General features: G+C 43.6%; 1 protein-coding gene across 1 annotated transcript in view; it reads left to right on the forward strand.

The window, feature by feature from the left end:
- The window catches only part of ATXN1 (ataxin 1), a 365190-nt gene that overhangs the window by 167225 nt on the left and 172246 nt on the right, over window positions 1-25719 (forward strand). The window contains exon 5 of the mRNA XM_016205295.2: window positions 23851-23911. The gene's annotated coding sequence lies outside the window, so the exon portion shown is untranslated. The remainder of the gene's footprint in view (window positions 1-23850; window positions 23912-25719) is intronic.

Here is a 25719-nt window from a genome sequence, read left to right on the forward strand (position 1 = left end):
GCCTTGTCACCGAGAGCGGGTGTCCTTGGAGAGAGTGCTGTAGCGATACCCCCCAGTACCCCACCCTGTACGCACATACGCACATTCCTACACACGCTCAGATACATTATGTTGTTAAGAATCGTTAAAGATAAATGACTAAAAGAGGTTTTCTTTTCAACTTAAAGACAGTGCTCTTTTTGCTCTGCCTCTTGAAAATGATTTCTCTGTTCCTTGTTTATTTCATTCTCCCCAGGGGAAATGTCAATTTTTCAGTCCTGCAACTTTTGCTAGAATCACAGGCTGTTAGATCTGTAAGGGACCGTGGAGATCTAAGGAGCCCAGTTGGAGGTGCCAGCAGGACAGCTATGCAGAGATTCCCAGCAGGCATTCCGGAAAACATATCTGACTCTTGAAAGAGAAGGGAGGGCTGGACTTGTTGATTTGAGAGTCACTCAGTGGCAATAGACAAAGTACATCTGAGGAGGTCATTCCCCTGCTCAAAGCCTTTAGAAGCCCCTTCAGATTCTGCAAAGCCTTCTCAATTACTCAGCAAGGTCTTTGAGACCCTCCATAGCATTGCCTCCGCTTTCCTTCCCCACTCTGTCACCTCCCGCTGTCTCCTCCCCACACACGCAGCTCTAACCACAGTGGTCTGAGGACCACACTGGAACATGTGTGTTGTTACCTTTCTTTTCTAAAGCTGTTTAATCTTCTAAAGTTAGCTCAGATTCTACTTCTGGAAGCCTTCTCTCGTGAATTTGGGTTGTAAAAGACCAAAGGGAATCTTGGGGCCTGTAATAAGCTAGAAACTATATTCTCCACCCTCATCAATCACGAGTCTTGTGTGACTTGCTTGGAATCATAGCCTTTTATAAATCCTAAGGGACAGCAGAGGTCATCTAGACTGGCCTCTCTCACAGTGCAGGGGTCCATTCTGCGACATCCGTGACACATACATGTGCCGCTTCTTTCTGCGGTAAAATATATGGAAATTTCTCCCATTTTCTTCGTTTCACCCTTCATTTACATTATTTTCTTTCCACTTTTTCATGTCTCCAAGCATGCTGTATTATTGAATTACCCTCTGTAATGTCATGCAGCGTTTGGAAATAGAATGTGAGGATTCTTCTGCCAGCTCCACTGTCAACTCATTGGTTCGTTCAGGCAGATTACATAACCTCTTTCTTAGTTTATCATCTGTAAAATGGGGTCAAGAATAACTTACCCAGTTTTTAAAAGGGTAAAAGCTAAATTTGAAAAAAAATTTCAAATGTTTTAAAATGTGGAATATAAACATAATGTTTTGTTACTATTACCATAACTCTATAGTCAAGAAAAATACTTTCAGCCCTTTTTGATAATTTAATATAGACTATGTTACATTATGAGTTGTATAAAAATATGGAACTTGACACCAGAAGAGATGGGTCCATATTTTGCTCTGTGATTTGCTCACTGTTTTTCCATGACTGAATTACTTAATCTTTCCAAGCTTCCCTTTCCTCCTCTCTACATTGGGTATAGTGACATTGTTGCTATCTGTTAAAATAGTTGAAATTACATTCTGCAACTATCATGCTTGAAAGACACTTTTAAAACTGCAAAAGAATGCATTCAGTAATACCCGTCATGGTTTCTCTCGTGGCCTAATAATGATGTCGGCCATAGAAGTAGGTAAAAACATACTCTGATTTCACTTTGATATCTCTTGGCTTGCCTCAAATATAGGTGGACTGAAAGGAAGGGACTAAGGTGGGCTGAATATGTAGGGGAGGGTGCAGAATTGGCTGAAGGCTGTGACTGACTTCTATCCTGAGGTTAAAGGCGACCAAGCTGACATGTGGCTTGCATGGTAGCCCCCTGACCAAAGCTGAGAATGGGTGAGGAGGGAAGGCAGCGTCAGTGTCGGTGGGCCCTGATATCACAGGAAAGCCAGGTGATGGTTTCCCGGGGGGCTTCCCTAGGCTTGGTGTGCCTGCTCTTGGCTGGTCCCTGCAGGTTCTGGTGAAAAGCCCAGGGCACTGGCGCCATGCTCTGAGGGACGACGGGAATCTCCTGGGGAGCTGGCTCAGTTTCCCTCGCTTACCTCTCTGAGGTTAGGTGGATATGAGGCGGTGGTATGTGCTGGATTGTATCCCCACAGAACATGTGGAAGTCCTAACCCCCAGCGCCGGTGAGTGTGGCCTTATTTGGAAATAGGGTCTCTGAGGATGATCCAGTTGAGAGGAGGTCATTAGGGTGGGGCCTAATCCAGTATGACTGGTGTCCTTATAAAAAGAGGACATTTGGACTCCACGACTGAGACCTGAACAAATGTCACATTAAGATTGGAGTTGTACTGTCACAGGCCAACGAAGGCCAGAGATTGCAGGCAAACCACCAGCAGCGAGGAGGCGTGGAGCAGATCCCCCGCTGAGGGCCCTCAAGGAACCCACCCCGCTCGCACCTCGATCTCCGACGTCCAGCCTCCGGCACTGTGAGACAAGAAAAGTCTGTTTTTTGAGCCCCTAGTCTGTGGTAATTTGCTATGGCAACCCCAGGAAACTAATACAGGCAGGTAGGCCCTTTCCTCACACCTAACTGCTTCTCTTTGACACTTGGCTCATGGTTAGGGTTTTATGGTGAGGTTACACGTGGTGTGCACTTGCTGTCAGCGTCTATTAAAAATGACAAGATTTCCTGTGGTTCGGCTTTTGAAAACAGGTAGATTGAAAGCTTAATCTCAAGGTTTGGGGTTGACTTAGAATGGGGTTTCTTAAATGTCACAATTACCCATAATCCTCCCAATACTGTACCGTTATGTGTGTGTGAGAGGGAAAGGGGGTGCATTTGAGTGGTGTATTCCAGTTACTTACACGAAACCCTGCATTCGGTTATTACTTTTCCAGGCTCAGACATTTGGTTGAGAATAGTTGGTCTTCTGTTCTAAGTGCACTTTGGTTAGGGCTTTGGCAAGTCCATGGCGAAGAGAGGGGATGTTTCCTCTTGGGCTTGCCTCTCTTTGTCTGGAAGATGTGTAGCTTTCCCAGGAAGAGGGCCCGCCTCTTTCCTCTTTGAGAAGTGTTGATTTATATTCTAGGAAGCATTTGTTTTGCATAGAGACTTCCAGATCAGCACGTTGAAATAGCCGGTTCTATTTTATATGTGGAAAGTAAATAAGCTGGTCGTGGAAATGTTCTCCGTGCAGTTATATAATAATTATGCATGCCCCGCCCCCGCTCATTAACATAGGAGACCTCACCTCAGTAGTTTTCTGAGCTTTGTCATGCCTACCTACTGTCCCCAAACTTCATGAAAATACATTAAAAATAACTGTTACAGGTTGAAAGTCAACTATTTGTGTAAGTATGTCATTAGTAATTATGTCTCAGGATGGCAGTTTCGTATCTCTGTTTAATAGCTGGGACAATTAAGGCTCAGAAAAATGGCAAAGCTGAGATGAAACTTCAGGATTTCCTGATTTCCAGCCAGTGTGATGTTTGTTTTCTGTGCTAATACTATTCTGAGGCAGGAGGGTGTGGGAGGGGCCACTCACTGGACCTCAAGTGAGAGAACCAGGGTTCCAGCTTCACTGTCTGACAGGGCAGCCTGGGGACATGTGGCTTCTCAGGACCTTGGGAGAATGGGGGAGCTTAAAAATTCTATGCCACATACTGAAATATTTAGAGATTAAATGATATTTCTGGGATTTGCTTGAAGACATAAGATCAACCATGAGTTGGTCATTACTGATGCTGAATAATGAATAGTTGGTGTTCTTGGGAATCTTTTGTACATGTTTGAAGTTTTCCATAAAAAAAGTTAAGAAAAAATGTTATGCTTCTAAAACGTGTACCTTTGATTCCTCCCATCTCCTCTCCTACTAGACACTGCCATTTAGCTCACTTGTTTCTCCCCAACAACATCAAACTCACTCCTCTGAAAGCAAGCCAGTCCTTTGCTCATGTCTGATCCTAATATATATACTATTAGAGACTTTCTGACACCTTCCCCATGTTTTATTTTTTAACAGATAATACGATGGCTGTGCTTTCAAAATAAACTCAAACGCTGCTCTCTCTTCCTCAGCAGTTTGAATTGTAGAAAAGAGCACAAAAGATTAGAGTACTTTAAAAATAAATCTCAGCTAATTACACATACAACTGCATTCACTAAATGCGAATATTTTCAGGGCTTTCTTTGCTACCAAGTGCCACCTGCTCACAATTTAAATGGGCTCAAATTTAGTTTCCATTAAACAAAACACAGCAAGTCTCCTATAGCACACCCCTTGAGGTCCTGTTTTGGAATTGAGAAACTAATTCTAGTGTTCCTTTGCTAGCTCTGGGCCTGTGTCAATCATGCCTCAAGGTCGATTATTTGAATATTTTGCATTCTTGCTTCTAAAAAGTCTAGCAGGTAAACAGGTTGTGATGAAGTGGACTGTGCTTTATAAGCATCCTTATGAACTAGATGGCATTTGAACTTGTGGTTCCAGCAATTACCTGGTCCCTGAACTGAGGAATATATGCCTTGGCTTTTGCAGCTCCTTAAGGAGACTCTTTACTATCTATTGCCCCCCCTTCCACCCTTCACAAAAAAGAGGAAGAAAAAGAAAAATTCTCCCTCAAAATGTTACGTTTTTGGCCCATACAGTGGTCTCCCCAGAAGCTGCTGGATTCCACTTTGCTATTTTCAAATCATAAGGTCATTTAAGAGGAATTCACTTCATCTCCTATTAATCGGGAACATTCATGATCTGTATAGACCCAAAGAGGGTGTTTATTTGGGGTCTATGCAAGTTAAAGCAGCACCCAAATCCAACATGAATTGTCAAACTCTGTTCCAAGAACATTTCTATGAGGGGGCCTCATCTGCTGAGTTTAGAAGGTAAAAAAATCCCACAATATGAAATGCATATTTGCTGTGTGCATAGAAAAATGATTTCCTTCCAACAACTTCTTTGTCTTTAGCTATCTGGACCTGAAGTCCTTGATGTTGTTTGGGCTGCAGCCATCTATCCAAACAGGAGGAAGAATCTGCTTATTTATCTGGCCTCATATTTCCTAATCTTCTCTCCTCCTCTACCACACACCCTTGCTCTAAATTCCTTTCCATTTTGCCCTTTCAAAAACTCCTCCCTCCCTTAGAATAGCTAAAAATAATGGTCATGCTTTCCAGTGATTCTCCCTCATTAGCATCTCAGATGCAGGCTGCAGGCAACAAGGAAACCCTTCATGATTGACCCTGCTCAGAGCTTCATGTTGACAAATCTTGGCTCACCCCAGGATTTTCAGATGAAAATCTCAGATTTTTTCACTCTCACTTGACTCCCATTATCTTTTCCTTAGCGTCAGAACATGCCAGTGTGCCTGGAAAATACCTGCTGCCTCAAGGTGACGCCGACCCATAGCTGCTCAGAGGTCAATTCATAGATCCATAGAAGTGAAGACATACCTGGATCCTCTAGCTGTGATTAGGGGGCATCTCAAATGATTGTGGTTACTTTCCAGATTTTTAAACTCTCCAATATTATTTATTAAAGATTATAGACCCATTCTTGTGTTCCCAGGGGTGTGCGGACCTGCAGACAAGGGCCTTAGGAAATGGGGAAGCCTGGAGGTGGAATCCCGTCTCTAAGCAGAGCCCCCAGTTGTGTGCGGTCATGTGCCATAACTTGGCCAGCCTCCCTGGACAGCTGGCTTTGGTTACTGTGGGAACAATGCAAGGAAGGCCGTTGTCACATTCCTCTGGGGTCAAAGGCACAACCTTCTAACACTCAGCCCCTGCTAGCAAAGGGAAAGATGAGAGTGGAAGCAGAGACTTGTAGAATGCAAAGGACTTTAGAAATCCATTAACTCCCTCATTTGACTGAGAGATGGAGGCCTAGGGAAGTCATGGCACTTGCTCAGGCCCATCACCAATTTGATTGCTGACCCAGAACTGGAATTTTCTAACTCATGATCCAATACCCAAATATTTCTCTAAACATCTTGAATATTTCAGACTCATAGTGAAAAGCAGTTGTTGGTAAAAGCATTATATTTTATGTTTTCACATGCCGTAATTGAATTGGGTTCAAGAGTGAAAACCTCTGTACTTTTGGCCCAAGACCTTTACACACCACCAGGAAAAGTCTACCCAGCAAACAGCATCTCCAGTGACCCTGTGGGAAGTCATTGGCTTCTGTCCCCAAACCCGGGAGTTAGAGTTAATTTTTAAGTGCACATCTTTAACTCAAGCATGAGGCTTTAAAAGCACTCAAGTGGTGATGCTTCAAAATGTGGAAATTCCTCTGGGCTCTGACCATGCTGAACTCTCCCTTTAGAAAATAGCTGAAGTCATAGTGGTCAGGTCACATGAAAACAGAATTACTGGATAAAGTTTGTCATACAGGCCCTGGTTCCAGACACATTTAGGAGTTCAGTTGATAGATAGTTGATATATTTTTTTTTCTTTCAGCATGTCTTCCTGCAAAGACTCTGTTTGCCCTTCCTTTAGCATATGTGCAAGTCTTAAAAGATTTTCATTTATGATTTTTAGTATCTTAAAAAGATATACAGAGGAGAATAGAACTGTGAAAAGAATTAGAAACGGTGCTTTTGCATATAAACTCCTAGGTGATGCTACCTATTTTCCTTTCACAGGAAAAGGCACCATAAATTACTTTCAGCAGGAAAAGTGCTGGGAGGACACGCTTCCTCCCCTACAGGAGGAGGTGTGGGCCTGGTGGGAAGGAAGGAGCTGACTTGCTTCGCCCGGTGGGCGTGGCCTCCCCATTTCTGAGCTCCATGTCCTGTCATGCCCAAAGGTCATTTGTGGCCAGGCCATGTTCTAGAGCATCACCTTCTGTAAAGATATTTGTTCTTTATTGCCCAGCGGACTTTTCCAGTTTCAGACACATGGTTGTAGTCTTTTTTTAAAGACCATAGTCTTTTTTTCTACTTGCGAGTTATATTTGGCTGCTGTGAACGCACTTGGGCTCACCTAGAACAGGACTGACTTGCTAGGGGCTCCTGCAGTGTTTGGAAGTGTTGAGAGCTACCATACTTTCCCTCCATGTGAAAAACCGTGTTTTCTGAGTTCTGGGCAGAGCCAGGCAAGGGCTTAGTGCAGGGGAGGGAGAGAGGTTGGAAATGCTGTACATCTCGCCAGGCGGGCGTGGCTCGTCAGTTGAACATCAACCTAGGATCCAGGAGATTGTGGTTCGATTCCTGGCAGGGCACACACTCAGGTTGTGGGCTCGATCCCCAGCAGGGGGTGTGCAGGAGGCAGCCGATCAATGACTCTCACCATTGATGTTTCTATCTCTCCCTCCCCCCTCCCTCTCCCTTCCTCTCCCTTCCTCTCTTTGAAATCAGTAAAGACATTTTTTTTTTTTTAAATGCTGTACATCTCTTACGGTGATTGTCTCTCTTTCCCCTACAGAAGCTCAGTGCTCTCTGCTATTTGAAGAGAGCAATTTGGGTTTATATTAAGGAATGAATAAATAGGATGCAGTGATGAAATCTCATCTGGAGTGAATGCAGATTGGGAATGCTAATGATCGCGTGGCTGTCTCACATTAGAGCAGACGCAGGAGCCCACTGGAAGCGGGGTGCTTCTGCCCCTCCCCCATTCGCCTGCTGGATGTTCTAGAGCACCTCGGGCAGCGGCGGAAAGGTTACGTGTTTTAGAAATGCCTCTCAGTGTTGAACCCTGCATTATAGGGCCTCATAGCACTTGACAAGCCTCCAGGTCATTCCAGGTAGTGGGTTTCCTCCCACCCCAGAAGATCTTAGGAGATGATTTTATGTAGATGTGCTTGTGAGTTCATTCAGAACCTGAGCATTTTACTGTCTCGCATCACGTGACATGGAGAGAAAGTCCTTTGGGTTCATTTTGCAGGTCACATCCTGATTCTTCTTCTTAGAGGACTGGGTGCCAGGGCCAGGAGGTCAGCAGTCCTTGGTTTTAGCCATGCCAATGTCTGACTTTGATCAAGTCACCTTGTGGGGACGAAACTGCCCTGTTCTTTGAGTGGGGAGACTAGTCTGGGGATTCTTGGAGGTGCCCCCAGCTCTGAGGTTCTGTTCTGAAATACCCAGGCTGTCTGCCTGCTGAGATGTGCAGGGCAGGATGTAGGTCCAACCACAGTACTGTTCTGGCAAACGGCTCGCTCCCCCTGACCAGCTTTTCCCCCACCGTGGAGTGGAGCCTGCCACTTTGAAGGCTCCCGGATTAGGCCGAAGGTGTTCAGTTCTAGGGAGCAGCTTGCAATGCCCCTGAGCACACTTTGCCTTCTTCTGCTCTGTTTGACGATGAAAGTAGGTCACTAGAGGTTGCCCTCTTTCCAGTTATCGGGAGGGGAAATCCCCGGGGCTGAAAACTTTCACAGACACAGAACAGCTCCAAAGAAGAAACGGAATGAGGTACCTGAGAGAGGAAGCTAAGGACTGGTGTCTCTGAGCCCCACCTCTATGAGAGGGAGAGAAACCAGAACCCTGATGGTTACTGGGAGAAGGAATGCTGCTCTGTACCCCCTCCCAGGGGTCAGGAGATCCAAGGGACTCTGGCGGTTTCAGGGGGTTTGGGACAGAGTCCCCTCTGTGCTTGCACTTTGCTCCAGGTCAGGGGCTGGCTCTGGGTGGCACTGTGGTGGTTCTCATCTGTGTTCTGTAGAGCCCTGGGCTAGACCCAGCCTCTCCCTGTCAGAGCAGCTCCTCCTTTATTGCTGTTATATTTTGAGGTCATTTAAAAGATTTTGTGTTTTATTAAAAGTGTTCCATGGTCTTAAAATTTTAAAAACCAGCCCGGCTGGCATGGCTCAGCAGTTGAGCATTAACCTAGGATCTAGGAGATCGAGGTTCGATTGCGGTCAGGGCACATGCCAGGGTTGCGGGCTCAATCCCCAGCAGGGGGTGTGCAGGAGGCAGCCAATCAATGACTCTCTCATCATTGATGTTTCTGTCTCTCTCCCTCTCCTTTCCTCTCTCTGAAATCAATAAAAATATATATATTTTTTAAATTTAGAAACCATTGGTAAGTTGTGAAAGAGCTTATAGTCAAAGTAATATGACCTTAGACAAGTCATTTGATTTCCCTGAACCTCATTTCCTTATCTGGAAATAAGATTAATTGTATGTTCTTAGTCTGTCTCACAGAGTGATTGAAGGATTAATTAAAGTCAATTATTCATGCCTTTATTCCACAAACATGTATTGAACAGCTCCCTTGGGAAGGCTCTGTTGGAAGAGAAATTCACAAGTAAATATGTGGGAAGGTTATTTCAAGAAGAGGGATAAAGCATGTGTAAACCACAAGGGTAGAATTGCTGCTGTTGTCGTTAACCAGGCAGTTTGATGTAGTGACTCTGAAGCCTAACTACTGGGTTTAAATCCCCCCTCCAGTCACTTAGCAGTGTGACTTCAAGCACCTTGCTTAACCTACTTGTGCCTCAGTGTTCCCATGTGTACAATGGGGATAATAATAGGACATAGTTTATTGGGTTGTTGGGAGGGCGAAATGAGATAAGATTCCTAAATTAATTAGAACAATGGCAGTACATAGTAACCACTCTCCAATGTTTATTATTGGTATTGGTATTGATTGTTTCGCCGATGCATTGTGAAATTGGTGCTGTAGGGCAAGGTCTTCAGGGAAGTGTCAGGCGCACTGTTTTTGGTCCTCAGCATTGCAGGCCCTTGAAATTGTACTTCCACTTTTGTCTTCCCTCCGGCCCGTGAGTCCCAGGAGAGGCATCCTGTGTTTGAGAGGAAAGGCCAGGAAGCACCATGTCACGGAGAGAGTGCCAGACGGTGCTCTGCTTCTGTTGTGTGGATTCTCTTCTCTCCCTTTTCTGTTTCCAGACAAAGGCTTTGCTTTGCAGAAAAGATCTTTCTGTGTTCAGCGTGTCATCTGCCTTTAAGGGTGTAATTTGTTTCTGATGTATGCAGGATGCTCCCCCGAGAAGGCTCTGTTGATGGTGTGCAGAGGCCTCCTGTATTGATCGGCGATATGCGGCTCTATAGTGAGCGGATGAGGTAATTCTCATCGTGTTACTCGAGTCTGTGACCTTGAGGCCAGTCGGATGACTAAGCCACCTAGGTGGATCCCTGTCACAGAATGTCCTTGTTTAAAGGTAAATTGATGTGAGGGTGACTAATAGTTTTAAAGAAATGACTGAAAGCAAATTGCCCCTTGGTGTGAGGCAGTCTATATTAATAAGCTTTAATGCCCCCACCCCCACCACCCTCAGGCCTTGGATAGACTGGGCTGATTTTCAAGGGTTCCTTTATCTGTGCTCCTCTCTTATCTTTTCTCATTAGATTCCAGTTCTCTGTTAAACTGCCATGACAGGGTTTAACATCTTCAGTGTGAAGTTCAGGCACCATACTTAGGCCCCTGAGCTAGTTGGCTGGATTGCTTTTCTTTCCTGTTCTAAAATTCAGCAGTGGAGTGGGACAGAGCTGAAGAGGAATTTTTTTTTTTTTTTAAATATATCTTTATTGATTTCAGATAGAAGAAAGGAGAGGGAGAGAGAGAGAAACATCAATGATGAGAGAGTCATTGATCGAGCCCACAACCCGGGCATGTGCCCTGACCGGGAATTGAACCCCGAGAGAAGAGAGGAAGTAAGAAGCATGATGATTAAAATCTGCATTCGAGAAACCCTTGTGAAAATGTTAAAAAGGAAATGAACTGTATAGTTAGCTATACATTTAATTTGGATGTACACTTTAAATATGTTTTTATTTATTGATTGATTTCAGAGAGGAAGGGAGAGAGAAAAACATCAATGAAGAGAGGGAATCATCGATTGGCTGCCTCCTGCACGCCCCCTACTGGGGATCGAGCCCGCAACCCGGGCATGTGTCCTGACCAGGAATCAAACCATGACCTCCTGGTTCATGGGTTGATGCTCAACCTCTGAGCCACACCAGCCGGGCTGGATATACACTTTTGTCTTGGAAATAAGTTTCCGTCTGCCAACATCCCTGCTTATGCTGACTAGACCTTATCATATTGGAGTAGGTACAGGTCTGAAATGAACAGACTTTGGGTGGGCAGATGAAGGGTACTGGGGAGAGGGATAGTTGAATAGGTATTAGGGAATCATTGGGCAGCAATCGGCTGTTTGATATTTGGCCTTAATAGCAAATGCTTACATAGTACTTCCTATGTGCCAATACTGTCTTCAGTGCTTTTAAAAATAGTAACCTTTAATCCTCATAACCATTATTATGCAAGTTTTGTGTCTGAGAGCAATGAGGTTAGTCCTTTGTTCAAGGTCATTTGGACCCAAGCATTGGCTCCAGAGTTGGTACCCTGATCATTTACAGTCTCTCACTGCCAGAGGGAGTCAGGGTCTTAGGGGTACAGAGAAAAAGGAAATTCCTGTCCCCAGTGGGCATATTTCTTGTGCAGGTAGAAGGAATTAAGTTATTTCAAAGGTTTTCACCAAATGTACATATATGGTAAGTTGCCGTTGAGCTCGCCGTGATCAGGCTGGGAGGCTGTACACGTCACTCCTGAGAAGTAAGGCTTTTCCTCCCAGTCCAAAGCCTCTTTTTGCCTGTACCATGGTTGTATTCTAACTGGAATGTCATTTTCATTAATAAGCAGCTACCCATGCACCAGAGCCCTTCCCAGAGGGTAAGCAGAGAGCTGCTCTTGCCCTTGGTGGCATCACTTGGCAGAATAGGAACACTTTTCCCTGGCAGTTGGCAAGGCTATTGATTTGCAGGGTGGGATAGCAGAAAAAGTTCTAGACGGCTTTGACATTTGCTGGTGCTAATGAACTTGTCAGCATCTGAACTCAGGATATATGCACCTAAAATGATCTGGAATAGATTTTAACTTTATTAAAGACAATAACAATCTGATATTGGAATCATAAGAGGCACATTTTCCTAAATCTTTTAATGAACTTCTATCTCAAGAAAGCTTCGTATTAAACAAAGAAACAAAAAAGGCCCTAAAAGAAGTAGATGTCTTATAAATTCACTGTTTAAAGTATCTATTGATTGGAACGATAATGATGGACTTTTGATTTGTGATAAGTACATGTGTTGAAATCCATCCAAGTCCCAAAAATGGTTGAGGGCCCCTGGGAGCATAAAGGCCTGCAAAATCCAGAGCTCATATCCTATGTGGCTTCTTGCTAATAAACATTGGCCTCGTGTCTGTTGCCCAATAGCCTGATTGCAGCACACTGGCAAAAGTGCTGTCTTTCACTCTTTAGGGGAGAAGTTTTCCGTAAAAGAGCTAAAATGAGAAATCAAGAAACTATTTTTTAAGAAGGAGTCGCCAAAAAATAAGACATACATAGTTGGGTCAAATAATTCCTGAGAAACCTTTTTATGATGACCGTGCAGAGTTGTTCACCAGAGACTTCCCCCAACATTTTATTATGAAAATTTTCAAACATACAGAGAAGCTGAAAGAGTTGTACACTCAACAGCCATATACCTACCTTATATAACCTCCTTGTGCCTCAGTGTTGCTGCTTGTCGACACTATGGGGATCATAATAAAACCTATCCCATTGGGATGCTGGGACAACTAAATGAGTTAACATTTGAAAAATAACTGACCCACAGTAGGCACTCTACAATGTTTATTATTGTTACCGTTATCAGTTATTTTACCAGCTGGGCAACCCTGTGCTTCAGTTTCCTCACCTGGAAGGGAAATAAATAATAGTGCTACTTGCTTTATTGAGTTGTGAGGATTAATGACAAACTTCTAAAGCTTCTTAAGACTTCTAAAGCTCTTCGAACAGTTCAACATAGTTTCGACTTGAATTTAACCAATTATTAACTCAGTTATCTTGGGCAAAATAGTTCTTTTTTAAAAATATGTTTCTATTGATTTCAGAGAGAGGAAGGGAGAGGGCGGGGGAGAGAGAAACACTACTGATGAGAGTCGTTGATCAGCTGCCTCCTGCATGCCTCCTACTGGGGATCGAGCCTGCAAGCCAGGCATATGCTCTGACCAGGAATCCACGGGCAGCCTCCTGGTGTATGGGGCTATGATGCTCAACCACTGAGCAACACCGGCTGGCAAAAGAGTTCTGTCTTTATTGTCCTCCTCTGTAAAATGGAAATGAAACCATTTTTCAGCATTGGGGGGATTAAGCAAAATAATATAAGCAAGTCACTTAATAGAGTACCTGGCAAAATTTTATTATTAATATTAACTAAAGTTCCTGCTTTACTCAGATTCCCTTAGTTTTTACCTGATGTCCTTTCTCTGTTCCAGGATCCCATCCAAGATTCCACCTTACATTTAGTCTTCGTGTTTCCTTAGGCTCCTCTAGATGGTGACGGTTGTTTTTAATGACCGTGACAATTCTGAGGAGTGCAGTTCAGTCATTTTGTGGCATGTCTTTCAGTTGGGGTTTTTCTCATGATTGCAAAATGACTGATCAGTACTCCTCAGCATTGGTAAATTGCCATTTTCATCGCATTATGTGTATCAAAGATACGTGCTATCGATGTGACTGTCACTGTTGGTGTTGACCTTGATCACCTGCCTGAGGTGTTTTCGGGTTTCTCCACTGCCAACTTACTCCTTTCACACACACTCATCCCCATACCCCACACCCCACATCCCCCCTCATCCCCATACCCCACACTCTTTGGAGGAAACCCACACCTGAGGAGTGGGGAGCTGTGTCTACATGAATTATTCAGAACTCTGCACAGATTTATCTATTTCTCCACTTATTTACTAATTCAGTCTTGTCTTTATATCAGTGGGAACTCATGCATATTTCTTGTATACTTTTTAAAAAATATTTATTTTTATTTCTTTTATACTTTAGGTTATCCGGTACTATGTTACTTGTTTTGCTTCTCAGATCGTTCCAGTTTGGGCCATTGGCTGCTCTTTCAGGAACATTAGGAACATTCTGTCCTGTTTTCCTTTGATATGCCTCCATCATCGTGTTTTTGTTTTGTTTTTGAGCATTTCCTTCATGCTCATCTTGAATATTCCCTGCCCCAATCTTAGCATCAGCTGTTTCTCCAAGGCGCCTTGCTTCTTTGCATTGGGGAACGGTATTAGAAACCAAGATCTGGGCACTGGGGCTTACAGAAATGTTACGCTCAACAAATATGAGTTCTCTCCCTTACTTCCATGGGAGCGTGGCTCCCTTGTGCACACTCCACACTGCACGTCGTCGGTCACTGCCCTGCTCCTACAATGAGCCAGGCTCCCTGGAGCTGACTGGACACAGCCCAGCCAGTCATGTCAGCGGATTTAATCAGCTCAGCTCAGGTAAAACTCTGTGCTGTGCTCGGTGCCGTGAGAACTTCCCTCATGGAACCCACCCCTCTAGAATCCAGGGAGGGGGCATTTATATGTCAGTGCCGCAGAAATTCAGAATAGAGGATGGTGCAGTCCAAGAGCGTTTGGAGACAACTGCTTATGTAAGATTGCACTTGAGCTAGGTTTATATTAGATGAGGGTACTAGAAGGAAAGGTGTAGAGGTGTGAACAGATGCCTTTTCAAAAATATTTTTATTGATTTCAGAGAGAGGAAGGGAAAGGGAGAGGGAGAGAGAAACATCAATGATGAGAGAGAAACATGCATCGGCTGCCTCCTGTACGCCCCCTGCTGGGGCTGGAGCTGGAGCCCAAAACCCGGGCAGGTACTCTGACCGGGAATCAAACCATGACCTCCAGATTCATGGGTCAGCATTCAACCACTGAGCCACACTGGCCGGGCAACGGTTACTTTTTAGTAGATAAGAAGAGGCCTGAAATTAATAAAGGACTTTAGCTTTGGGGGTTTACTTTAAATGTGAAACTGGGTTTATTGATCTTGTTAGGATGAGGGAAATGCTCAGCTTGCTCTGGCTCTAATGAACCAATTGTTAACTTTTCAGGAATTTTGAGAATAAGTTGGCATCATGTTGCTCGCTTGAAATCAGCCATGATGGGAGTGTTTACACCACAGAAATCTGCAGATGCTGCAAATCAGGCTCCTCTCTCCCTCCAGCTGGTTATTGAACATTTCCTTGCACACCACTGGCTTTGCTACCTAAAAAGTCTGGTGTATACCCTGATTCTGAGTTAATTTTTTTCCTCTAGCAGTTTTCTAATATACATTCCTTTAATGCTTTGAAGTTTTTGGCAAAACCTGTTTAAAAAAATTTAAAAGGTTACAATGAGATGTGTGCCCTTGAAGAAAAATTGCATTTTACTACTTATTGGTTAAAACTCTGACAGCCAGAAAATGTTGTAGTTAAGTAGGATACTTGGGACCCTCTAATGACCATTCGGTACAAATCAGTGGGCAGTGCACGACCCACCCTTCTGCCTCGTTTTGACAGTATAAGATATGTCATCTCCCAAGAGTGGTCATTAGTGTCATAAGCAACATGGCACAGGCCTTTCCTCCTCCATTGTGGTTGGCTTGGCGGTATCTTTCCTTCTTATCGAGAATATAGGAGAAAGCCCCGGCCAGGTGGCTCAGTTGGTTGGCGTGTCGCCCCATACTCCAAAAGGCTGCAGGTTCGATTCCCAGTTGGGGCACTTATGGGAGGCAGCTGATTGATGCTTCTCTTGCCCTCTCCCACCTTTCCTCTCTCTCTAAAATTGATAAAAACATATCCTCTAGTGAGGATTCAAAAAAAAAGAATATTGGGGAAAAATGGTATCTTCCTTCAGTTGAAAAACCATGACTCAGCATCATTCTGCTTGTAGTAAGGCTTGAATTTTGTAAAGGTGATACCTGAGTAGTCCATGGAACAGTGCTATGCAAATAGGGACAGTTTTCATGAGGTCACCTCTGTGCATGGTGTTTGGTATTAAATGTTAGGCAGAATTAGACTCAGAGGGGTTATGTTTCAAGAGAGTCAACTAAAAGTGACCACATGTGTGAGCAAGGAAAGCAGGGTTAGAGAGAGAAAGGTTGCGAGTTTTCACTGTCATTCTATGTTCTTTCCTATGCCCACTCCCCCACCCCAATCAGGATGGTAAATTTTCCTAACTGCTCTTCCTACCTGTCATTGGCTGTACTCTTGATCCACTGTGAGGCTGAATCCCTGAGGTTGTGGCACTGGGAAAGAACATGACTGGCATTCTGGCCATATCACAAATCTCAGGTGTAGAGTTCACTCTGAATCACCAAGCTCTCATATTCCCCTTTACTGAAAGATTGCTGACGTGGAGGCTCTCAGAGGTTAGCTGATTTTCTGGAACCCTCAGCCAGGTTGCAGTTCCTCAGCTGCCTCCTGTAGACCAGCCCTCTCAAGCATGACTGACTTGGCCTCCCTGGGACATCCTGGTCCAAACAGATCGCCTGAACAGCTCCCTTAGAGAGCCAAGTGATTTTGGGGTTCTAGTTTTTTTTAAATGTCAGTAAAATATATATAACATAAAATTTACTATTTTTAAGTGTATACAGTTCACTGACATAAGGCCCATTCACATTGCTGTGTAATCATCACCGCCATCCACCTCCAGAATGCGTTACATCTTTCACACGGAAACTTCATACATATTAAACAATAACTTTCCATTGCTCCTGCCCTCAGCCCCTGACAACTACCATTCTGCCTTCTGTCTCTCTGTATTTGACCACTCTAGGGACCTCGTATAAGTGGAATCATACAATATTTGTCCTTTTGTGACTGGCATATTTCACTCAGCATATTGTCCTCAAGGTTCATCCATGTCGTAGCATATGTCAGAATTTCCTTCCTTTTTGTGGCTAAATAATATTCCATTGTATGTATATATCATATTTTGTTTGTTCACACTTGGGTTGCTTCCGCCTTTTGTTTGTTAATACTGCTCCTATGAACATAGGTTTACAAATATCTGTTCAAGTCCCTGCTTTCAATTCTTTTGGCTACATACCCAGAAATGGAATTGCTGGATCATACAGTAATTCTATTTTCAAGTTTTTGAGGGAACACCAAACTGCTTTCTGTAGTAGTTGCATCATTTTATAGTCCCAGCCACAACGTACAAGGGTTGCATTTTCTCCACATTCTGGCCAACGTGTGTTATTTGCGGTTTTGTTTTTTTTTAATTTTTGTTGTTGCTGTTGTTTATAATAACCATCCTAAGCGTGTGGTTTTGTTTTGCATTTCCCTAATGATTAGTGACATTAAGCATTTTTTCATGAGCTTTTTGGCTATTTGTGAATCTCCTTTGGAGAAAGGTAGTCCTTTGCCCATGTTTAAGCAGATGGTGTGTTTTTGCTGCTGCGCAGGAGTCTTCTTGCTGCCTAATTAATACCCTATTTCAAGAGGCTATTGAGCATTTATCCGGGGTTCTGCAGGGCAGCCTTTGCACGTTTGTAATACCGAGATGAATGCAGCAACTCGCCACTCTGGAAAACTTCACCTGACACTGACACTGAAAGATTTGCCCTTCTTATTGTAAAGGAAGTTCAATGATGGCTGGATGCTGCAGAAATAAGCCATTCACTACTTTTGGATACTGTGTGATACTGTCTAACTTTTTACTAAGTAAAAATATAGTCTCTTTTTGGGGAAATGTAGGAAGCAGAGATTGTATCTTAAAATTTCCCAGTACATTTGACCCTTGAATGACTTGGGTCAGGGGTGATGACCCCCTGCCCAGTTGAAAATCTGCATATAACCTTTGAGTCCCTGACAACTACTAACAGCCTATGTTGACCAGAAGCCTTACCAGTAACATAGTCAATTAACACTTATTTACATGTTATATGTATTATATACTGTGTTCTTACAATAAAGTAAGCTAGAGAAAAGGAAATGTTATTAGGAAAATCATAAGGAAAATACATTTATAGTGTTGTACATATTTATTGAAAAAATTCTGCATAATGAGTGGACACATGTAGTTCAAACTCATGTTGTTCAAGGGTCAACTGTATAATGATATTTTAGACCAAAGATTGACAAATGCTGACCCATGGCCCATATCCCACCCCACCTTTTTTTGCAAATAAAGTTTACTTGCACATAGCCACATCCATTTGTGTAGTACTCTCATGGCTGCTTTTGTGCTACAGTGGCAAAGCTGAGTAAAAAAGCCTAAAATATATGCTCTCTGGCCCTTTACTGAAAAAGTTTGCCAGCCCCTGGCTATTCTAGACATTTAAGAGAGACCATTTTAAAAACTATATATAATAAAGTGATGCTGACTGCTGACTGTTCACATTTTACTTGAGCACTTTGAAAACTACAAAGCTCACACAGATAGAAGATATTATGGCTTTTAAGTATTTACTGAAATCCCAGCTTTGTGTCCAGAACTATGTTTTTCAAGCCTTTGTTATTTGATTGGGACAATAGCTTTTGCATCCAGATCCCCGGTGCTGCCGCCACATGTGACTGCAATGTTTTCACACAGGCAGCACTTTTTAAAGTCACAGTATCTAATCTCTCCTTTCCTCTATGATATTTCCTATTTATACTGAACTTTGGTGAAGCAGCTCTGATCTTTAGCTGCAGAGAGACGGGGCCCTAAAGTGTAGGGTGCAGAAAGCTTTCTGCCTTCACTCCAAAAATAGCATCCTACTCCTCTCCCCTACCTCCCAGTGCGAGGTGCAGCTCTGCTAAGGCGGTGATTGCCAGTTTGGAATTTTGAAATACTGTTGGTTCGCTGATGTTGCTTTGCCTCCTGTTCATCCTTTTGACCATTCATACAATAAACATGCTAACTGCCAGAAGAACTGTCAAGGTATATAGACACTGTCTTTGAGGAATTTATATGCTGTATTCGGCAACTCAAGAATATTAAACATTGACCTTAAAATATTATATAAAATGCCATTTGATATCACTGGAAATTACACACACACACACACACATACACACGAAATCATAAAGCCAGGAGTGACATCTACCTGCAGATGTTTTCTTCCCTAGAGTGGTAGGGTAGTCATTTGGTACAATCCACTAGGATCCCAGTCATGGGTGAATCTGGTGAGATGTCACATTTTGCTACAGATACAGTATTATCTAAAGGAGAAATAGAATCTTAATAGAATCCATTCAGTAGAATCTTACCTCCTGAATTGAAATTCGTTAGTGAAGTGATAGGCATTGGTTGGCCAATATATTGGAAACTTTGTAGCCCTTTTTCTTTACTTTCTGAGAAGGAAAATTGACCTTTTTTTTTTTTTATAATCTAGTATTTAGTATTTTTCCTTTCATATCTGGTTCTCCAACCTATAGTGATTTTACTTTCCTTGGCAGCCACTCCCAGAATACTATCTCCCCCTTCAGTTATAGGATTTAATGTTGAAAATAGAGTCTGGTGAGAGTCCCTTTGGAAATGATTTTTTTTTAGTTGATATGAGGGCAGTATTTCCTTATTTTTATATTTGTATGGTTTTGCTCCCTAAGAAATTCTACTGAATTTCATGGTATATATTTGCAGTCGTCACTTCAATTTTTAGACAAGTTTTAGAATTCAGATATTGCCCTTTGAAGTATGAGCAAGTTCTCAGAACAATTTGGGGTCATCCGTGCACTTAGTAAACGTGCCTTCTTATTGATGGTCCAATGAGAATTCATTCGTTTCTGTATATTTTGTATGTCTACTAAATATGCCAGGTATTGGGCTAGGTGTTGGGAAAACAGAGATAAATGATATAAATTTCATGCTCTTGGAGCTAAGCCACAATTTAGTGGTGGAGATGCAGCCTACAAACATTTGTAATGAAATATGAAAATTGCTTCTTGTAGGGAATTATACAGCATGCAGTATTAAGTCTGGGGGATTGTAAACTTACTTACATCTTTAAATCAAGTTAGAGTGTGGATAAATTTATCAGATGAGAAATGCATGAATATTATTTATTTACTCTGAGGTAATAATGGAAGAGTTGATGAAACACAATGCATCTTTTATAACCAGTGGCCCCCTGCAAGGCCAGTCTCTTGTGTCACTATTGTCCCTGCACATTCTTTATGTTTGGGTCATTAACATTGCGTTTAGGTCAGATGAGAATATGTTCCACCTGCCACACGTTGATAACTGAAGTAAAATGCTGATGGAGATCATTTAAGATCGTCTCTGTGCTGTTGATTGCATGCTTGTGGCTCATAATCAGAATGATGCAAAGTAATTGTTAGGCTGACTTGCCAAGGCTACATTTTGTGTGGCTGCAACTGTCAGCACTTTGGTCCTGCTGTTCTGCCTGAAGAACGCTGGTCTGGCACCTGTTGGACGGCTAAAGCACAACTTACTGCCGAATGTCATGGATAACTTTCATTCTAGCATCCTTGCTTGCTACTCCAAAAAAATAACCTGAGAAAGTAATATCTGATTATTGAGAGAAAGCAAGTGCTTATTTTTTGTGTTTGATAGAATCCTGTGTATCGTGGCTTTTATATAAAAATCCATATGCATGTTACCATGATGTTCATCTCTTTTCTCTTTGGTCATGAAACCCAGACAAAGGTAGCTTGGAATTCTTGCCTTGTCACTTATTGGGTATGTGACCTTGGACAGGTTACTTCTCTTGAACCTTGTTTTCATCATGGTTACAATGGGGCTAATAGAACCTATTTTTACAGAGATTTTTGTGAGGATTAGAAATAATAGATAAAAACTTGGCACAAAATAGCCACTCAGTAAATGGTAGTAGTTAATATTAAGGAATTCAGTGCTTACTCAGGATGACAGTATACAATAGGAAGACAGAATTTTCCAAAGTCTATAGTTCAAAACTATATTGCAAGTGTGGAATATATAGTGTCAGCGTGGTTTTCCTGGCTAGATCGTATTTACCAGAGATGCACAGTTGAGCGAGGATGTTAGAATCTAAACCTTGGGATGAACTTTTAAGGAGCTTTTGTTGGGGGTTAGCATGCAAACAGGTTATCTCACCTTTTCATTCACTGTGGATTCTGGTTTCAGAAATCAAACTCTATATTTCTCAACTTTGTTTCTCGACTTTTTAAAAAAAATAGTTTCTTGATTTTTAGAGAGAGGAAGGGAGAGGGAGAGAGAGACACATCGATGCGAGAGCATGACATCAGTTGGCTTCCTCCTGCACACCTCCCACCAGGAATCGAACCAGCAACCCTCAGGGCACCGGATGACACCCAAGCAACTGAGCCCCGCCGGCCAGGGCTGTTTCCCCACTTTTGATCTCTCCAGGATTCTCCGGCTGCTGTGTGACCTGGCTTTTCTCTGCTGCCACGGCACGTCCCGTCTGTCTTTCTCTGCTGCTCCCTGCCCATCCCCACGCCCGCCTGCCTGTTGTAGGAGCCGTGTTGGCAGCACTTAGGAAGGATTAGTTGCATTCGTAACTGGAGGAGGAATGAGCTCCACTCTGCCCGTTGTGAGGATCCATCCAGCCCCCAGCCTCCAGTCACATATGTAGGTACAGCACAGTTTTCTCAGCTGAAGACAAGGATGTGTCTTGCAGCTCGAGCAAACTATCACACATGTTCTACCAAACCAGCCATTCTCTTTGAGAAGGAAATTAGATTAGAAATACTGAAACTGCACAAACATGCCAACTCTTAATATCTTCTAAATATGGTAAATTCTGGTGGGTTTTTTTTTTTTTTTTTAGGTTTTGAAATTCATATAATGTGAATTTTTAGGGGCACTCAAAAATTTATAGTTTCCAGTTTAACTTTCTCTGTGTCATTGAGTAATTGCACCATGATCAGACTGAAAAAAGGGCCACTTCTCTAACTTCAGTCTTGGGATTTCATACTTGAAATAGGCATCTCTATCCATCGTTAGCCCTAGTCTTTAAAATTTTCTCCCCTTTCAGTATATTGGAAAGCCCCTGAATATTATAATTTGTGATATCATTCCCTGTGCGTAAGTGCTAATTAGTATTCTTCTAAGCTACTCTCATTTAAACTAAAGCGATCTTTGTTGTTAACTCTTATATTTATACAATCCACCTCTTACTATCGTGACGAAAATATAGATAAGAAACACATGCTACCTCACACATAGTCATTTCTCATAAATTGGACCACTTTGGTAGATTCTGTAAATTCAAGAAATAACGTATTTAATGGTTACTTCTTTCAGTGCAGTACTCTTCCAGGTCCTTAAAAAGTCATGATGGAGATGGCTGTATTGATATTAAGAGATTTGTACTTGACCAAATAAAATGTTTTCAGGCTGCAAAACAATATGAATTCTATAGTAGTATCTTATGAATAAATTGTATGCAGGTATATAATTTTACTTATTTAAGTATATGCCTAATATACTGTGTGTGCTTGAGTATAGGAGAGAGCCTGGAGCCATATAAACCAAAATGTTCATAGTAATTGTTAGTGGGACTTTCTCTGATTTCTGTTATTTGGGTGTTTTCCCCCTTGTCTGTATTATCAAATTATTCACAGTAAACAGGGTCACTTTGTTCTCATTTGTCTGAACTAGTTTGGGGGGGAGGGTGGGAAAAAAGAACACTAGTACTGACCTTTTGATAAATTATGGATTATAAAAATCCCCCGTGTCTTCCTGCTCTGTGCGGATATGCAGACACTTCGTGCCACCTGGCATTAAAGCTTTTGCTTTTTAAGTCTCTTCTACATGCCAAGCACTGTACTAGGAACTTGAAACCTTGTATGAAGTGGGTATTATTATTACCACTATGCAAACGAGGGAAAGGCGCCTAGAGTTTATGTCACTAGAGTCCCACAGCTGGTATGGGGCTGAGCCGAGTTCAGAATCCGATCCGACTCTGAAGTCAGTCTGTGGTCTTCATGATTCTTATTGTAGGGTTCTTGTCTGTCGTTAGGATGAAAAGGTTCATATACGTGAGCGGATTAGAAAAGCGCTTTAAAAGGAAAGGTGCTCAGAGATTTTGCCGGCCTGTTCCATCTTTCACTGCTCCTGTCGTTTCCCTGGCCTGTTCTCCTCTAGGGTATAAGCTTCTCCAGAGGCAGACCCTCGGCATCTCAGTAGCCCCCCCACCCCCCCAGCGCAGTCTGAAGGTACAGCCGGTGACTTCTCCCTGGGACTGTGAGGCCTGCCTGTCAGGTTCTGAGAACCTGCCCCCAGCGGAGGTACTGAGGAGGGGGAGACTGTCCCTCCCGCCCTCGTGGCCAGACCCCTCTCTCCCTTTTAGGGAAAGGGAGGGCGAGCGTGGCCTTCATGCAGCACATAGACTCAATCCCAAATGCTCTGGGATCATGTGAAAGTTGCCTGTCCTGGGAACTAGACTAGCTTTGCCTCACGTCTCCTCCTAAACCTGCAAAGGCGTCTTTAAAACAGTCTGGAAATATTTTAAAACTTGGATGTGGAGCTTAGTTGCTTATGCGATGTAGATTACACAGTCTGCTGCTGCCGCCCCTTATCTCCCTTTGTCTTTCAGGCTTCCTCTCCAGCACGCACATCATCTCGGTTCTTTCCCACACTTATCTCAGGCACCGTGGCTTCCTCGCAGGATTACACAGCCGGCCTGATATGTGGCCCCCAGCGCCTCTCTGCCAGCCAACTCCACATTCCCATCTGAGCCCAATTATGGGTCCCTGTGGGGTCACTGACTTCAGCGGGGGTTGCTTGGAGTTGTGGGTCTGCCATTTGGAAAGGACAGAGTGCTCTGGTGACTTACTGAGACATCGTCAATCAGCCGAATAGAGGGGGGAGTAGACATGACATTTTAAAATATCCACCCCAAAACTCATTTCTCAGGCACCGCAATATGCGTTCTTTGGTCATAAGGTTTGCATCTCTCGTGGTAAAGGAATCACTCGTGCGATTGCTTTCTGCGTATTAATTGTTCAAAGTTCTTTTTTTAAAAATTTATACAGTCAGCCACACCGCTATCCACCCACTGTTCCTCAGACATTTCCTGTGCCCCTAGTGAGTGTCTGAGCGCCGGAGGCTGGGATTCCGCATACTCTGCAGGCTGCATACCTGTGCTGAGTTACAGAGTGGACTTAATTTTGTTTAAATCTTTTTCTCTTCCAGTTTTCCAAAGAAATTAGTGCGTTTTCTCCGTGCAGAGGCGCGAGTCTGCTGTTTTCATACGGTGAGCGATCTTTTGACTCTTTTATGTATTTTTACCCACATCAAAATGTTATCCAGTTTCTGCAATGCCCTAAGAAAAAGTACCTGAGAGAACACACTTGCTAGACGTTTTCTCCCACTTGTAGCCAAGATGTTCTTTCTGCTCATCCCACGTCGCCCTCCCTCCGGAGGGGAAGGTTCGCTCTCGTGTTTTCTGCAGTTTCTTTTGCTGTCCCCTGAGTTACCTGTTATGAGCAGCTACCATCGCTGCTCTTACCTCAGCCAGCTGCAGAGAGGTTGACAGAGGAAGCTTCCTTTTTTCAGTGACTGATGCATAGAAACGGGGCTGTGGGCGAGGGAAAACCATCTGTTTTGTGTACATAATGCACTGTTTCGTGAATGCTCAAACAGAGGGCGCTGGACGGGACCTTCGAGCTCATCTGGGCACAGCTGCTGCTGCCCTGGTGTCACGTCCCTGGGCTGAGGGCTTCTCAGACAGTGCAGAGCTGGGATCATTGGAGACGCATTTGACTCCCACCGCGTGGTCTCCCCATTCCTCCAGCCCGCCCCTCCCCAGAACTACCTTTAGAATCCCAATTCCTTCTGAGGATACAGTTATAGGTAGTTGGACCTGAAGTAATACCAATAAACTAATGATAACATCCCTCTGAGGCAAGTGCCTCAGGAGTGATGCCGTTTAGCTGTTTAACTTTCTAGAAATCACACTTGCCTGCTACCAGGAGAAGTGGGCGGAGGGGGTACACCCAGGGCGCTCCTGCGGTGGACCTCAGCTGAGTGGGCTATTTTCCTCCGTGCGCTTCCCAAACCACTGCATTTGCAACGCCGCACCCCGCGCGGAGGCTCGGGGCTGAATCTGTGCCGCAGCTAGTAGCCGGGTGCAGGTGTGGCCCGGCCAGCTGCAGGCCCGCTCGCCCCCGCTCGCCCCGTCTGCACCTGCAGAGCAGTGCCGAGCAGGTTTCTCGGAGCACAGCGTGAGCTCGGCCAGCCGTCCGAGAGACTGTCAGAGTAACACTTCATTTTTTTTTTTTAAAGCTATACTGTTTTGAACATGAGAATTCAGTTGAGGGTTATGATGGAGAATGCAGTTCTCCATCGGAATCCCTGCAGGTGGACTTGCCTGAGGTTCTTTTGCGGGTGCCTGTGCTGGGTCTGGCTCTGGGCCCTGGTCACTTAAGTCGGTGAGCTAAGTGCACTTGTTTTCCAAAACATTTAATCTCATTTAGGGATCCGTTTAAGTGTGATATTGAGAGCCTGTGTCCATTATTTTATCCTACTTGTCAACTTAATCATTTTAACTAAATAAAGAGGGGCTTCTTTTCTGCCCTAACTGCAGCCCTGTTTTAGAAACTGGACGTGTCTCCCTGTCAGGGTGCAGAGATGGTCCTAATGGAAATGATATGGATCGCTGGTTCCCTAAGGGATCGCCTGCCTATGCCTCTAATGTTGATCGCTCCTCTGCCCCGACGTGTGGTATGCGTGAACGTGCGTTCATTAGAAGTGTGAACTCCAGGGTTCCTATTTCTTCATCCAAGAAAAGCTTGAAAGGTTTATCCTCAGAGCACAGCACAGTGTGATGTGGGGCGTGGAGGTCCACTGCTCTCTGGGGAAGCTCAGCGTCTCTGTGGCATCAAGAGGTTGATAAGACTGAAATAGAAGATCACTAAGGACCTTTGGAAAGTGGGGAAGTGCCAGATCCCATGCCTCCGTGTACTAGTCTTTCAGTAAAGAATGAACTAGGAGAGAGGAGCCGGGGGGTAAGCAATGGTAAAGGGATAAAATAAGGCCACCTGAACTGATGCTGACCACTTG

The sequence above is a fragment of the Miniopterus natalensis genome, chromosome 9 (genome assembly GCF_054644295.1).
Source record: "Miniopterus natalensis isolate mMinNat1 chromosome 9, mMinNat1.hap1, whole genome shotgun sequence".
NCBI lineage: Eukaryota > Metazoa > Chordata > Mammalia > Chiroptera > Miniopteridae > Miniopterus > Miniopterus natalensis.